The 13,618-nt window shown below is 38.9% G+C and overlaps 1 pseudogene; it reads right to left on the bottom strand.

Annotated features, from left to right (window-relative positions):
* The window catches only part of LOC101019302, a 29,370-nt pseudogene extending 17,627 nt beyond the window's left edge, over positions 1 to 11,743 (bottom strand).
* Positions 11,744 to 13,618: the final 1,875 nt, after the last annotated feature.

The following is a 13,618-nucleotide window of genomic DNA, read 5'->3' as shown; positions in this document are numbered from 1 at the left end:
TTTTGGGTATATGCCCAGTAATGGGATTTCTCAGCAAAACAGTAATTCTCTTTTTAGCTCTTTGAGGAATTGCAACATTGCTTTCCACAATGATTGAAATAATTTACACTATCACCAAAAGTGTATGTGTTCCTTCTTCGCTGCACCTTTCCAGCATCTGTTATTTTTTGACTTTGAAATAACAGTCGTTTTGACTGGTGTGAGATGGTATCTCATTGTGGTTTTGATTTTCATTTCTCTAGTGATCAATGATGATGATCATATGCCTGTTGACCACATGTATGTCTTCTTTTGAAAAATGTCTGTTCATGGCCTTTGCCCACTTTTTATTGGGGTTTGTTTTTTCTTGAAAGTTCATTCAAGATACTTACAGATGCTGGATGTCAGATTTTTGTCAGATGCATAGTTGGCAAAAATTTTCTCCTCTTTGTAGACTGTCTACTTTGTTGATAGTTTATTTTGCTGTGTAGAAACTCCTTAGTTTAATTATATCTCATTTATCAATTTTGATTTTGTTGTAATTGCTTTTGACATCATCATTAAATATTTGCCTGTTCCTGTGTCCAGAATGAGATTGCCTAGGTTGTCTTCCAAAGTTTTTACAGTCAAGAGTTTTACCTTTAAGCCTTTAATTTATCGTGAGTTGATATTGTGTATGGTGTAAGACAGGATTCCAGTTTCAATCTTCTGCATGTGATTAGCCTGTTATCCCAGCGCCATTTACTGAATCTGGAGCCCTTTCCTCTTTGCTTGTTTGTGTCAGATTTGTTGAAGATCAGATAGTGGCAATTATTTCTGGGTTCTCTATTCCATTCCGTTGTTCTATGTGTCTGTTTTTGTGCCAGTTCTATGCTGTTTTGGCTATTGTATCCCTGCAGTATAGTTCAAACTTGGGTAGTGTAAGCTTCGTTCTTTTTGCTTAGAATTGCCTTGGCTATTCAGGCTCTTTTATTGGTTTCATGAGTTTTAAAATAATTTACTCTAGCTCTGTAAAGAATGTCATTGGTAGTTTGATAGAAATAGCATTGAATATGTAAATTGCTTTGGGCAATATGGCCATATTAAAAATATTGATTCTTTCTAACCACGAACATGGAATGTTTTTCCATTTGTTCACGTCATCTCTGATTTCTTTGAGCATTGTTTTGTAGTTCTTATTGTGGAGATCTTTCACTTTCGTGGTTTGCTGTATTCCTAGGTGTTTTATTCTTTTGGGGGCAATTGTGAGTGTAATTTTGTTCTTAATTCGACTCTCGGCTTGACTATTGTTGACATGCAGGAATCCTAGTAATTTTAGTACATTAATTTTGTTTCGTGAGACCACTGAACTTATTAGCTCAAGGAGCTTTTGGGCTGAGACTATGGAGCTTTCTAGATATAGGATCATGTCATCTGCAAACAGGGATAGTTTTACTTCCTCTCTTCCTATTTGGATGCCCTGTATTTCTTTATGCTGACTGATTACTCTGGCCTGGATTTCCAATACTATATTAAATAAGACTTGTGACAGAGGGCATCTTTGTCTTGTGCTGGTTTTTAGGAGGAATGTTTCCAGCTTTTGCCCATTTGGTATGATGTTCACTGTGGGTTTGTCATAAATGGCTCTTATTATTTTGAGGTATGTTCCTTTAATAACTAGTTTATTGAGAGTTCTTAATGTGGTGGGGTGTTGAATTTTATTGAAAGCCTATTATGCATCTATCGAGATAATCATTTGGATTTTACCTTTAGTAGTTCTGTCTATGTAATGAATCACATTTATTGATTTGCATATTTTGAAACAACTTTGCATCCCAGGAATAAAGCCTACTTAATCATGTTGAATAAGCTTTTTGATATGCTGCTGGATTCAGTTTGTCAGTATTTTGTTGAGGATTTTTTTCATCAATGTTCATCAAGGATATTGGCTTGAAGTTTCCTTTTTTATTGTTGTCTTGCTGCCAGGTTTTGGTATCAGGATAATGCTGGCCTCATTGAATGAGTTAGGGAGGAGTCCCTCTTCCTCAATTTTTTGAAACAGTTTCAGCAGAAATGGTACCAACTTTTCTTTGTACATCTGATAGAATTCAGCTGTGAATTCCTCTGGTCCTGGGCTTCTTTTGGTTGGTAGGCTATTTATTACTGACTCAATTTCAGAACTCATTATTTGTCTGTTCGGTGATTCAATTTTTTCCTGGTACAGTTTCAGGGGAGTGCATGTGTCCAGGAATGTATCTATTTCTTCTAGGTTTTCTAGTTTATGTGCACAGAGGTTTTCATAATATTCTCTGATGGTCATCAGTATTTCTGTGGGGTCAGTGGTAGTATCTCTTTTGTCATTTCTAATTATGTTTATTTAGTTATTATCCTTTTTCTTTTTTATTTATTTCTTATTAGTCTAGTTAGTGGTCTATTTTATTAACTTTTTCCCAAAAAGACTCCTGGTTTTGTTCATCCTTTGAATGTTTTTTTCATGTCTCAATCTCCTTCAGTTAAACACTGCTTTTATTACTTCTTGTCTTCCTCAAGCATTGGGGTTGAATTTCTCTAGGATCTCTTTTATTAGGATATCAAATTGAGGTTTTTTATTAGCTTTTTGATTAGAGCATTTAATGTTTTGATTTTCCCCTTAACACTGCCTTAGCTGTGTCCCAGAAATTCTGGTATGTTGTATCTTTCTTCTCAATAATTTCAAATAACTCCTTTTTTTTTTTTTTTTTTTTTTTTTTTTGAGATGGAGTTTCACCCTTGTTGCCCAGGCTGGAGTGCAGTGGCGCAATCTTGGCTCACTGCAACCTTCACCCTCTGGGTTCAAGTGATTCTCCTGCCTCAACCTCCTGAGTAGCTGGGATTGCAGGCGTGTGCCACCACACCTGGTTATTTTTTTGTATTTTTAATAAAGACAGGGTTTCATCATGTTGTCCAAACTGATCTCAAACTCCTGACCTCAAGTGATCCACCCGCCTTGGCCTCCCAAAGTGCAGGGATTACAGAACTTCTTTATTTTTGCCTTAATTTTATTATTTACCCACAAGCCATTCAGGAGAGAAATTTTTTCAATTTCCATGTAATTTTATGGTTTTCAGCAATTTTCTTAGTCTTGACTACTAACTTAATTGTGCTGAAGTCCAAAAAGTGGTTGTTATAATTTCAATTTTCTGCATTTGCTGAGGAGTGCTTTATGTCTGACTATGTGATTGATTTTAGAGTATGTGCCACATGGCAATGAGAAGAATGTATATACTCTGGTTTTAGCATGAAGAATTCTGTAGATATCTATCATGTCTGTTTAATTCAGTGCTGAGTACAGGTCCTGAATATCTGTGAATGTTTTCCCTCAATCATCTGCCTGGGAATGCCAGTGGGATGTTGAAGTCTCTCACTATTATCATGTGGGAGTTTAAGTCACCAAGGTCTCTAAGAACTTGCTTTATGAATCTGGTTGCTACTGTGTTGTATACATATATATTTAGGGTATTTGGGACTTCTTGTTGAATATAACCCTTTACCAATATGTAATGCCCTTCTTTGTATTTTTTATTTTTATCTTTGTTGATTTGAAGTCTGTTTTGTCTGAAATTAGGATTGCAAACTTGGATTTTTTTTCCATTTGCTTGGTAGACTTTTCTCCATCTCTTTATATGTGTATCTTTGCATGTGAGAGGTCTCTTGAAGACAGCATGCCGATGGGTCTTGGTTCCTTATCCAGCTTACCACTGTGTGTTTTATAATTGGGACGTTTAGCTCATTTATATTCAAGGCTTGTATTGATATGTGTGGATTTGATCCTGTCATCATGATGTTAGCTTTGTGTACATAATTTTGTTTTTGTTGTGGCTAGTAATGGTTTTTCATTTCCATATTTAGTGCTTTCTATAGGAAGTAAAGCATGTCTGGTGTTTACAAACTTCTTCAGCATTTGCTTCTCTGAAAATGATGTTATTTCTCTTTCTCTTATGAAGCTTAGTTAGGCCTGCCATAAAAATCCTAGTTGGAATGTCTTTTCTTTTAGAATGTTGAATATTGGCTTTTGCTGAGAGGTTTGCTGTTAATCTGATAGGCTTCCCTTTTAGTTGAGCTGTTGTTTCTCTCTAGTTGCCTTAAATTTTGTTATTTTCATTTTGACATTGAATAATCTGATAATTATGTGTTTTGGGGATGATCATCTTGTGAAGTAAAATACTCTGCATTTTCTGAATTTGAATGTTGGCTTCTCTAGCTAGGTTGGAGAAGTTCTTCTGTATGATATTCTAAAATCTGTTTACCACGTTGCTTCCATTCTCTCCATCTCTCTAGTGGACACCAATGAGTCATGGATTAGATCTCTTTACATAGTCTCTTATTTCTCAGAAGTTTTATTTATTCCTGTTAAATCTTTTGTTTTTGTTTGTCTAACTGTCTTATTTCAGGAAGCCAGTCTTCAAGCTCTGAGAGTCTGTCCTCAGCTTGGTCTATTCTGCTATTAATACTTGTGATTGCATTATGAAATCCCTGCAGGGGGGGATTTCAACTCTGCCAGATTGGCTATGCTTTTTCTATACTGGCTATTTTGCCTTTTTCTCCTGTGTCATTTTATTGTGATTCCTTAGCTTCCTTGGTTTGGGTTTCAATGTCTTTCTGCATCTCAGTAGTCTTTGTTCCTATCCATATTCTGAATTTTATTTTTGCCACTTCAGCCATCCCAGCCTCATCCAGAACTCTTGCTGGAGTGCTAGTGTAGTAATTTGGAGGAAGAAGGCATTCTGCCTATTTGAGTTGTCAGAGCTCCTGTGCTGATTCTTTCTCATCTTTGTGAGCTGATTCCTTCAATCTTTGAAGTTGCTGCCCTTTGGAATGTTTTTTTCTTTCATCCTATTGGATGACCTTGAGGATTTAATTGTGGTATAAATTGGGTTCAGCCAACTGGCTTTGTTTCTGGAAGATTTTAAGAGGCTCAGCTCGCATCTCTTGGTCTGTGTGCTCTAACTCTGGTGGGCTAATATTGGGCCCTGAATTTGTTCTCTGGCTCCATGAGGTTAGAAACCCAATGTGCTGGTGGGGCTAAGATGTTCCCACACCTCTAGTTCCAGCACTTTCATGGGTAGTACCAACAAAAGCATTTCTTTGGGTGTTGGTAGCAGTTCTGTCCTCATTTGCACTTGCCAGTGGCAGCAGCAGAACAGCAGGGTGCACACTCATGGCTGTGGCAGGTTGCTAGTGGGTGTTTGGAAACATTCAGTCTCTGCGTGGGCATCTGGAGCAGTGGCAAAGACAGCACAGCTTTCAGGGGTTGTGGGAACCCACTGGCACCTGTGCCTGCAGTCATGCTGGTGCAGGTATTAGCATATGTGTGGGGCACTGGCAGCCACAGGACTGTATGTGGTCTCTGTGCATATTCACACAGGCAGACATGGCCACTCAGGGCAGGAGAAAATCCATTGTTCCCTGTGCCTAGTTTACCTCTGGTGGCTGTGATGGCACAGTAATGGGGCACGGCAGAAGTGCAGAGCTGGCAGGCTCTGTTCCTGATGAAATTCCCACTGCAATGGCAGTATGGTGGGGGAGGAATGGCAGAGTGCATTCCTGCAGGCAGCAGTGACAGAGCAGGATGCACACACAAAAAAGTAATAGAGGGGTAGGGAAAGCAAAATCCACCTGTGTACACATGCCCAAGCAAAGCAATGTGGGTGATGGCCATGGGCCCAGGGGCACCTAGAGTGGGAGGAGGGAGTGGGCAGGTTGGTGCGTGACCAAAGGGGTCACCCCACTGGAGTTTTCCACTGGTCAGGTGCAGTTGGCCAGCCCAGGAGATATGATGTGGTCCCCTAGGGCAACTGAGGTTGCACTGCAGGCAGGCACGAACAGGCTGTGTTTCTTCCAACCATGCTCAGTGCCTTTCCTGTGAAGATCTGTTAGGAGTGCAAAAGTCATCCTGATCTTTGGTGACAGCTGTTCCACCTAGCTATGTCTAGTTGGCCATCTTGCCCTGATACTTTTGCTATAATTTGCACTGAGAAAATAAAATAAAAACAGTCAAGAGATATTTCCAGCAGCCCTCATCACTTCTACCCACCTACCAGAATTATTCCTCACTTACTCTTTATTTCCTGTGACTAATATGAAAAAAATGTTCATGATTCTTGCTAAGACCAATCCCTCCACATGAGCATTAGGTACCACAACTGTTTCCTGTTTCTGCAAGGCTATCTTCACAACTATTTCTTTCTCTCTTGAAATCATTTACGGTTATCCACTGGATCATTCTCTCCAATGGTTTATGTGTCTGTTTGCTATGAGTATCATGCTGTTTTGATTACTGTAGCTTCATAGTATAGTTTGAAATCAGGTATTGTGATGCCTCCAGCTTTTTTCTTTATAATTTTTGCTGAATAACCTTGACCATTCAAGCCATTGCTTGGTTCCTTATGAATATAAAAACAGTTTCTTCTAATTAAGTGAAGAATGTTATTGGGAGTTTTATGGGAATAGCATTGAATCTATAAATTGCTTTGGGTTGTATGGCCATTTCAAAAACATTGATTCTTCCCATCCATGAGAATGGAACTTTTTTTATTTGTTTGTGTTATCTCTGATTTCTTTGAGCAGTGTTTTGTAATTTTCACTACACACGTCTTTCATCTCCTTGGTTAGCTGTATTTCTAGGTCTGTTATTCTTTTTGTGGCTATTGTAAATGGGATTGCATTATTGATTTGAGTCTTGGCTAAGATGTTGTTGGTGTATAGGAATGCTATTAATTTTCATACAGTGATTTTGTATCTTGAAAATTTGCTGAAATTTTTTGTTAGATCAATGAGTTATTGAACAAGACTATGGGGTTTTCTTGATGTAGAACCATATCATTTGCAAACAGGATTGTTTGACTTCTTTTATTCCTATTTGGATGTCTTTTATTTCTTTCTCTTGCCTGATTGCTCTGCCAGGACTTCCAGTACTATGGTAAATATAAACGGTGAGAGAAGACATCCTTGTCTTCTGCCAGGTTTCTAGGGGAATGCTTCCAGCTTTTGTTCTTTCACTATAATGTTGATTGTGAGTTTGTCATACGTGGTTCTTATTATATTAAGGAATGTTTCTTCATTGCCTGGTTTCTTGAGGGCTTTTCACATGAAGGGATGTTGAATTATTTTAAAATCCCTTTCCACATCTGTTGAAATGATCATGTGTTTGTTGTTCTAAGTTTCCTTTATGTGGTGAATCACATTTATTGATTTCCATAAGTAGAACCAGGAATAAAGCCTAATTGATCACAGTGGATTTGCTTTTTGATATGTTACTGGATTCAATTTGCCAGTATTTTGTTAAATATTTTTATATCACTGTTGATCAAGGATATTGGCTTGCAGTTTTCCTTTTTTGTTGTTTTTCTGCCAGGTGCACTGATAAGACAGCATTGGCATGGTGGGGTGCATGTGCACACAGGTACCAGCTGGGAAGAGAAGTTAAAGTCTGCCCTTGTAAAGTAATGTGGGGCGTGGCTGGAAATGAGTGCTTGCTGGCAAAAATAAATAAATAAATAAAACATGAGGGAGTCTGTGGTGGATGGAGGGCACAGGAGGGCTGGTCTGTACCAGCAGGGACTACTCTTCTGGAGCTCTCTGATGGTCAAGTCTTGCCTATCAGTGCAGGAGCTATGATGTCTGACTTTAAGAGGTGCCCTGGTTGGGCACAAGGCTGCACTGCAAGCAGGCATGGCCAGGCTGGGGCCCTGGTTGAGGGCAGCAAATAGCAGGGTGCTGAGGTTGACCGTTTCTTATGAGCAAGATTGCCCCGCACTGTTCAAATCTGACAGTTCCCCTAAGGTTAAAGTCTCCTATGGAAGAAAGCAAACCTTGGGTGATGAGCATCCCTGGTTTTGCTCTCCTACAGACGCTCTCACACCAAACCCTCTGGGCTCCAAACTAGCTGAAGCTTTGCCCCTAACACCTCTCTAAGCAACCCTCCCGGCCAGGTCCAGTGTCTGTAGGGGGTTTTGGGATCTCCTGCTCTCAGGATTCCAGATGTCCATAGCAAGAGTGTGCTGCTCCAAACCTGCTCAAATCACCCCTTTCCCAGGAGTTGTTGGAAGCCAGGAATGAGTCCCAATGCATAGCAGCATTGTGCCAATCTTTTCTTACAGTTTCATTCTCTCTGCTAAAGGGAGAATACATGCTGTCAACCTTTTCCACTAGAACCTATAGCATATTAATCAGTTGTTTTACATTTCATGCTTGATAGTTTCAACATCTGTTTCATATCTATATCACATTCTATTCATCACTTTTACTTTTGGCAGTGCTTTGTTTTGTTTAGTTTGACTTCTTTATATACCTCAGTTTTTTTATAGTGTTGTAAACTGGACATCATCCATGGAAAAGTTATGGCTGAGGTATACACTGTATGCCTAGAAAAGAACACGCTTAAAATAAGAAATTAAAAAACTTTGCTAGGCATTTAGTGTGGAGCTTTGAATCAATCTAATCAGTAGTTGAGCTTAGTTTGGGTTTTGCTGTTGCTACATTTTCTCTCATTGTGCCACAATCTTTAAATTCTTCAGTGTTACCTTGTGTTTTGTGCAGTAGCTGGTTTTCCAGAAGATTCTTAAAAATATCTGCTCCACCCTCAGCTTCAAGTCTTTTTCTTTTTTTCTTTTTTTTTTTTTTGTACTGTGCCTCAGAGACTATCTCTGAGCAGCAGTATAGTGCTGCTATTTCTTAGGCTGGTAATATCAACATGGGGGGCAATTATTGTTATGATTAGGCCTCACTTTAGACAGGCATGGTGTCCCTGATCTTGGCATTGGAACTTTTCAGTGATCGTGATCCTTTCCTGTCCCAAGCTGTTGGTTTGGGCCCAACACTCTTTCTGTCCCTTGCCCGGGGTAGATATTTTTGTTTGTTTGTTAATTTTCTTTTCTTTTTTTAATGTTAGTTTTCCTCAATTGCAAAGTGTTTTTTCTTTTATTTAAAAGGGGCATAGACTTCACTGTCATTCTTCCTGAATCTTAAGAATTCCGTTTCATAGGATAAATGGAGGAGAAGAATGCAAATGAGACTTTGTGCCTTTTCCACGGCAGCTGCTGTAACCTTTTCTTAAGCCTGCACCAAGAGAGAGAATTTCTGAAGACTCCCTGTCCCCATTCTTGTTTGTGAACACCTAGTGAAGTCAGTAGAGAAGAATATGTGATTTGGTGCAAATTATCCTTGTATCTGCAACCCCTCAGATGTAATGTATTCTCTCTCTGGTCTACACTCAGCCTTTAGCAATACATTAAAAAATAAATGTTTTAAGAGTGTCTGGAGGCCGGGCGCGGTGGCTCAAGCCTGTAATCCCAGCACTTTGGGAGGCCGAGACGGGCGGATCACAAGGTCAGGAGATCGAGACCATCCTGGCTAACACAGTGAAACCCCGTCTCTACTAAAAAATGCAAAAAAAAACTAGCCGGGCGGGTTGGCGGGCGCCTGTAGTCCCAGCTACTCGGGAGGCTGAGGGAGGAGAATGGCGTAAACCCGGGAGGCGGAGCTTGCAGTGAGCTGAGATCGGGCCACTGCCCCCCCGACAGAGCAAAAACCCGTCTCAAAAAAAAAAAAAAAAAAAGAGTGTCTGGAAGCCTTTGTTTCAGGTAGGTAAGGGCTTTGGCCTTTTCACAGATTTCAAGTTATTTTCCTGTGACCTCAGCTTATCATGAGTTTAAGACATGCTGTAAATTTGTAGATTGCCTGGCTTTTTTTTTTTCCTCCTTCTACTTTCCCTCCCTTCTGCTTTTCCTTCTCTTCCTATTCCCCCACTTCTTCCTTCTACTGCTCTTTTTATTTTTTTCCTTGAGACGGAGTCTCGCTCTGTCACCAGGCTGGAGTGCAGTGGCACGATCTCGGCTCACTACAACCTCCACCTCCTGGGTTCCAGCGATTCTCCTGCCTCAGCCTCCCAAGTAGCTGGGACTACAGGCGTGCACCACCACGACCAGCTAATTTTTGTATTTTTTGTAGAGATGGGGTTTTACTATGTTGGCCAAGATGGTCTCGATCTCTTGACCTTGTGGTCTGCCCACCTCAGCCTCCCAAAGTGCTGGGATTACAGGCATAAGCCACTGTACCCAGCCTCTCCTTTCATTCCTTCTCCTCCTCTTTACCCCCACCCCCGACCCTTTCAACTTGTAAGGGTGGAAGAGATCCTCTCTATCCAGCTCTCTATATTCTGTGAAAAAAATAGATCTCAGGAACCTAAACTCGCTGTGTCAAAGGAAAAGTTAAGCTTGGGAACTGAGTCACTCAATACTGCCTCCTTTTTGTTCCCAAACAGCTACCATTTCACAACCCTTTGTCATAACCTTATGCATAAACCATGTTTCCACAATGAGAGAAAGCCATATATGTTCCCAGATTGTCTCTCTCTTAATGTGCTCACAAGAAAAGACCTTGTGAGACCCTAAATCTTTCAGGATACATATCCTTTCTATAAACTAGCGCTAAAATTGAGTCCTGCTAAATCTCAATCTGAGGATTTCAATTACGATCTAATCTTCACAGATACAGAGCAAGGACAAGACTGGAAATTATTTTTCCCACTATGCTGAGATGAATGCATAATTGACTTTTTTCTCTGCTCACTCTTTTCACATGCTTACCTTATCTTATGTAAAACTGAGATGTACAGAACCCTTATTAGAGCTTCACAAGAATGTAACCATTTGCCTCACTGCCTGCCCTCTTCGTTTTTCCCTCCTGGTTGCTCTTGCCTCTTTAAATATTGAGTTCCCCAAACCCTCTTTGAAAAGCACAGGATACAGATGCAATTCTGACTTGTATTTTTCCCGGGTGCATCCTCACATTTGGGAAAATAAATAATGATCTTCTTTTAACACCTTATTTAAAACCGAACTTCCTATCCTTTGACAAGTCTTAACTTCTTTTCCTGTTTTTCTTTTTCCCTCCTTAATACCCCTAATCACCATCTAGCATAGTGTGTATATTACTTATTTATTTGTTTCTATCCTCATTTTTAATTCACTAGAATGCAACCTCCACGAGGATAAGGATTTTTGTTTGATTGTTGTTCACAGTTGCATTCTTAATAAATAGAAGGGTGCCTGGGCTATAATAAGTGTTCAATAAACAGTTTTTGAATAAATAATGAATAATGGTGAATACAAATAGAAACACCCTGAAGTTTTAAGACTTGTGATTCATTGATTTTTAAAATTATAATTTTACATTCTTTCTGAAAGGATATCATCACACTGTGATTTTCCTGAGTGTCAAATTGTGATAATTCTTCCATTCAGGGCTGCTTCATTTTATCCTTGAGTGAAAGCTCAGATATGGGACATGACCAAAATGAGATAAATATGTATCTCAAAGATTGGAACACCTTTTCTGTAAGGGGATGGATAGTAAATATTTCAGTCTTTAGTCTTTGCCAGCCACGTATATTTATGGTAACACTTTTTTTTTTTTTTTTGTCTTTTTAAAAAATACTCTCTTAAAATGTTAAAAATGAACAAACAAATGAAAAAAAAGAAACTTAACTAAAAAGTTGTGCAGAAACAGACCTAGATTTGGCATAAAGGCCATAATTTGGTGACCTTTAATCTAGACCAAGATGCTTCCATCTTGCAATTTGCTTATGTGCCCATCTGCTCTGTCGGAGCAACTGCAGATGTACTCTTCAGGATCACTCATCAAACACCCAATAAAATTAGACATTTTCCTTTCTTCTAAATGTACCCGAATCAACATCACACATTCATAATCATTACCCGTAGAACAAAGCTGCATCAAGCCCCATCTGTACCTTGGATCAAGTTCTCAGTATGACAATGTTCATTCCCAGGAATCAATATTTGAACTCATATACCATTCCACAGCAGTAATAAATTTTGTTCCAAATTTGTTCTCATAATTTTAAAATCTGGTCAATTAAAATATATAACCACTTCTGTTTGAGCCTGAAGATGTAGATCTGAAAGTAAAGTTGGTCTCACAATTATAACATAAAAAGAGGTGAATATTCTTCAAATTAATATTTTTTCTTTAATCCACTAGAGAACTGAGGTTGCAGTGCAATTAAATAACCCCAAATCTGGAGAGAGACAGGTGCCTACAAGAAGAAACAAGTCATTAATATTTGCACACCTGAGGCAGAAGTGCTAGCAGCCAGAAAAGTTTGAACAAATTGCTAAATGCTGAGTGGTCTAGCATGCATGAGTGTGAAGCCCGTAGTGGCTGCACATACAGTCAGGTTCATACTCTCTTGCAAGTTTTTCTTTCAGCAATTCACAAGGTGCTCACAGGAAAGATCAGAGAAAACTTTGAGAAAGATCTCCAGAAGTCTCCTGAGGGGAAAATAGCAGCCACTTCCACTACTCTGCCCAGACACATACCTTCAATTTGCCCAATACAATAAAAATCTTAATCAGTTATTCTTCTTTTGATACTAAATTTGTGATTTAAAAATATATTTTATGCATTTGTGCTGTTTTTATAAAATAATATTTTCCTTGCTTTGTGCCTTTAAATAATTTACTTACCTATTGAGTCTACAATGTGATTATCCATTTACTTCAGTGGATAAAATGTTTTCTTTTATCTCAATCTATGTACACTTAGACATTGTATTAGAGTTTTCTAGAGGGACAGAAATAATAGGATATATATATCCTATTAGATATATATATATCCTATATAAAATCCCATAGATATCCTATATATATGTATATATCCCATATCTTATATATATCCCATATATATATTGTAGCAGGATGAGCCGCAGACAAAACTCCTCAGACACCGGGTTAAAGAAGGAAGAGGTTTTTTATTTGGCCGGGAGCGTTGTCAGACTTGCGTCTTAAGAACCAAGCTCCCTGAAGAAGAAATACGTGGCCTTTTTAAAGGCTTACAACTTTAAGGGATCCATGTAAAAGGGTCGTGATAAATCAAGCATGTGTGGAAAATGTGACAAGGGTCTACATGCATCAGCTAACAGAACAAAAAGTTTTACAGTGCTTTCTCATACAATGTCTGGAATTTACAGATAACACTAGTAGTTTTGGTCAGGGGTTAATATTATCATTATTATTTTAACCACCAGGGCCAGGTGGTGGTGCCAAGGTCGTCTAGCTATTTATCTTACTTCTGTTTCTTTCCAACTTTTTGCTTTCTCCCCCTTCTCCTGTCTTATAAACTAGGGAAAAGGGGAGATGGGGAAAAGTTGGGAAAGACAGCAGGAGAAGTGGTGGTCTCATTCTATAATATATCTCCATATATCCATGGAGATATATATTAACTCATATATATAATAACTCTTATATATATTATTATATATATAACTCTTATATATATAATCTATATAGAGATAGATATAATTTACTCATATATATATCTCCATATACATATATATATCTCCATATATCCATGGAGATATATATATAAAAGAGTTAATTATTAACTTAATTAACTCATATATATATGAGTATATATCTGCCGCGGTGGCTCAGGCCTGTAATCCCAGCACTTTGGGAGGCCGAGACGGGTGGATCACGAGGTCGGGAGATCGAGACCATCCTGGCTAACACGGTGAAACCCCATCTCTACTAAAACTACAAAAAAACCAGCCAGGCGAGGTGGCAGGTGCCTGTAGTCCCAGCTACTCGAGAGGCTGAGG

This window comes from Papio anubis, chromosome X (genome assembly GCF_008728515.1).
Source record: "Papio anubis isolate 15944 chromosome X, Panubis1.0, whole genome shotgun sequence".
NCBI classification, from domain to species: Eukaryota; Metazoa; Chordata; class Mammalia; order Primates; family Cercopithecidae; genus Papio; species Papio anubis.
This window is presented reverse-complemented; position numbering and strand designations above follow the sequence as displayed.